Genomic DNA, 3,995 nt, shown 5'->3' with positions numbered 1-3,995 from the left:
TGTATGGTTCCAGGTTCATGTTTTTACAGGCAGCTGTAGAGTGCTGTCTGGGTTTTAATGCAACTAATGCTGACTGTAATGATTCCAGTCATTTTGATGGAGAGATTTTTGATCAGCCACTTCTCAACACATCAAACAAAGGCAAACATTTATGAGATTTGGATTTAATATTTAATGGACATCATCCATTTTCTGCATGAACTACATCAATTGATTCATGCTCCTCTCAAATTAACAAGGAAGAATACATCCCATTCTGGTTGTGTTACACTGGATGTTATCTGGGTTCCAGCATATTTTGACAAAGTTTGTGAACAACCCACTAAATCCCTGCAGCTCAAATTCAAACAGCAAAAACATGGGATGAAAAGATTAAAGAAAAACCCGAAAGAACAGTTGTGTTGTATTGAAAATCGTTTTTTTAAATCCACAGGATGCTGTGGAAGTTTAAATTCATCTGTTTGCAAGGTTCCTTATAAATAATCCACTTTGTAAGCTCATCTAAATGTCTGCTTTAGCCGATATTCCAATTCATATTGCAAACAGCTCTTGTTGTTCCTAAACCTAATCCCACTTCCCATTAAAAAACATTCAGTCATGTTAAATCAGTGTCCTAAAGCCATAATATTCGGCTGCCAGGCAGCTGTGTTTGACTAGGTATTTATAATAAGATTATGTGAATGAGTTTATGATGCACTGGGAAGACAATACTACCTCACTACTGCACACATATATTTTTTAATAATCCCCTTTATTCTATAGACTGGGTATGTAAATGTTCAGTCTAATAATAACCCAATTCCTCCCCCAAATCACAATTTATCAGTGTTTTAATGCTATGCTGTTCACCAGCTAGGCAGCTGTGTTTGCCTGTTTCACCATATCCCTCGCCTTTATTACAGGGTGCGATGCAAACTTGGCCGGTCGTGAAGTGTTCCCTTTTTTCCCGGGCAGGAGTCTGTCGCCATGGAGACAAAAAGTCTTGCCGGCCCTGAATGGCCGAGTTTAAACCAAAACATTACTTGAGCGAGTGTTTCCGTCGCCTCTGTGCCTTTTTTGCCTCTTAGATCCTTTTGGTTTGAGGAAGACTAGAGAATACCAGAGTTGCCTCCCTGAAAAGGCTTTTGAGTGGGTGTACATTATTATGACAACAATAGTTAAAGAATGTGCCTTTAGTTTATGGACATCCTATTCAGCAGTGTGGTCAACCACCTTCTCACACATTCAGTGGGACAGATTTTAAGTACATTTCTAAAAGTGACATGAAACAAAGAGTCATATCAGCATTTCCAAATGATTATTTCCACCCTATTTTCATATTTATACCGTTTGTATTCAGCCTCCATGTTGGTGTCCATTTTACAGCACATTTTGATACTACAGTATTGGATGATAAACAGCTGCAAACAGGGACAGAAAGACCTCCAATACTGTTACTCTCCAGTTAAAAAAAACACTCACTGAGCCGCTGTGGAGGAGTTGCTGGCTTTTATTTTGCAGTAACGGTTTATCACACTGGCAGCATGGTAATCAACTCACCTCAAACATAATAACCATTAAAGGTGGCATTTGATGGGTTAGGCTTTGTGTATGTGTGTGTGTTTCGTATTTTAAAGGAACTGGTGTAAACAGTGAACTAAGCCATTGACGGGATTCCTCAAGAGCAATTATCATATGAATAAGTATCAACACACAGCCTCACTTTGATTGGTCCAAATAAGGGCATTTCCCACAGTACTGCTGGCCCAGAGCCCAATTGTCAGCCTGTCACTGCCATCGTTGGTGCCTCCACTCTGCATTTGTGTGCTGGTTGTGTGCGAGAGAGCATGCACGTTTGTAGAGGATCTGTTTTGTCTATCACGGATGAGATACTCCAGACAGAGATGGGAATGACAGAGCTCCTCCACCTCAGTGCTGGTAATTTCCTTAAAGTTAGGATGAAATTTGTATGTAAAGTCCTGTATTCAGTACTTTAAAAGTTTACTGTATCAGTGAGAATAACTGGTGACAGACAAACAAAACAGTTTGTAGAGGACTGTTCCCAAAGTTTTACTATAAAGCTATAATGTGGGAAGAGGGTGCTTACAAATGAGACAGATTATTAGCATGCTAAATGAGGCATATCTCTGAAATATGTAGCTAAATGAACCAAACTTTATAACTGGGAACTCAATTATGTGCCATCACATCCCCCTCCACCGGTCAGTCAAGCCACATCTAGGCTCTCCTTGTACCAGCTCCTTTAGATGATCATTTTAGCTTGTTATGGTGAGGTATGATGACTCTGCACAGCTGTCTTGTTACAGAATATGATTAAAAAAAAAAAAAAAAAAGCTTTTTGGTGACACTAGTTTAAGTCCACAAGCAGCTGACATAGTCTTGGAAGACCAGCACACTTATGAGTAGCCTCCTCTCCCACCAGTGGCTGCTGTCAAAGTATCCGGCCAACATTCATGTGGCACTGGGTTCTGGATTTGCCATGCAATAGGAATATACTGTAGTCTATAAAGATGACATGATTTAAACTGTTTTTGAAAGCAGAAAGTCTTAGGCAGTCTGTTTTAAGTGCATGTTATATTGGTAAGATAACTTTAATTCTCATACATCCATAAAGAGTAAGGTGCTAAAACAAGTTGATCATCTAAATGTCCCCCGAGGCTACGAGCTGAAATGAAAACATAACTGGGGTCTCAGCATCACAACAACCATTTGACCTTTATGTGAAACCTTTACTACAGGTAATAGTACCTGCAAACCTCTGCCCACCCTCCCACAGTTTTTCATTCCGTCTTCTGGACTCACATAAAACTTTATCTACTTGGAATCTCACTTTTATAACACTGCCCCACTTCCTTATAGTTCTTTGATTCATTTCTCTTGTTTCCATATGCCAAACTTCTTTTTGCCTCCTGATCCCAGCTCAGCTGTCCTTTGAAACTTCTGTCTCTGTTGTCTTCTTTTGTCTCTGCTGTGGGATGGTAACACCTGAGAACAAAAAATGGCACAGTAGCTTTAATTAAAGCATTTCTAATATGACACTCTTTTGATCCCTCATATGAATATGTGTTTGTTGAGGGTGGTCTGACATCAGTTTCTGCTACTAAATGCAATGTTTCCCTCATCACCTTTGGGGATGTCACAGGTTCAATGTGACGTCTCTACAATGGCCACGTGTCACAGCAAACACTGTCTCTTCACTTTCTCTCTAAGGAGCCTGCTTTCCATCATTTACAAGTAACTGAAGGATGCAGATGGGTTCTTCTCCTCTCTTAATCTCATTATTGAAAAATGTGCCAGGTATGATCTCAGCATTTGTGTTGGACACTCGGTGTTATCCAGTACTTCATATCATGCTGTAATGCTCCTGGCCTATGACCTCATTCCTTGCTAGTCTTTTCTTCTTCTCTTTTCTGCCTACTGTGGATTCAACTTAAGCTTCTATAAGTCTGTCAAGGAATAGCTTACCCATCCAAAAAACATCCTTCATGAGACTGAGATAAACTATTTGAAGCATCTTCATGTGTGGTCTGTTCTTTGCCTTCAGCAGGGAAAATCAGTTAAGTTGAGAGTGAAAAAGCTAGACAGGATGAAACCTGCTCTTCTGCTATCTGATCATTTTTAGTCTTGAGGTTAAAGAGAAAAAGCGGTGGAAGAGAGCGGCTGATTGAGGTAGACTATTTTTTGTGCAAGACAACTGCAACTCATAGCTATAGTAAGCTACGGTCAGCTAAGGTTATTCATTCTGAATTACCACAGTCAGTAAAGTGAGATCTAAATGATTTAAGCTACTTTATAGCCAAACAAAACAAGAATGTATGCAGGTAAATACAGGGCCTCCTCCCAAAATGGCATAGCATACCTTTACATTCTCTATAGTGAATGCCTGCTGAAATCTGCATGCTAGCACTGTTACTGTGAGCGTGCTGACATCAGCATTTAGGTCAAAGCCAGTGCCATGTTGGAACACAATCCCACACATCCCCAGGCATTGCTGT

The sequence above is a fragment of the Monopterus albus genome, unplaced genomic scaffold (assembly GCF_001952655.1).
Source record: "Monopterus albus unplaced genomic scaffold, M_albus_1.0 scaffold41.1, whole genome shotgun sequence".
Classification (NCBI taxonomy): Eukaryota; Metazoa; Chordata; class Actinopteri; order Synbranchiformes; family Synbranchidae; genus Monopterus; species Monopterus albus.
This window is presented reverse-complemented; position numbering follows the sequence as displayed.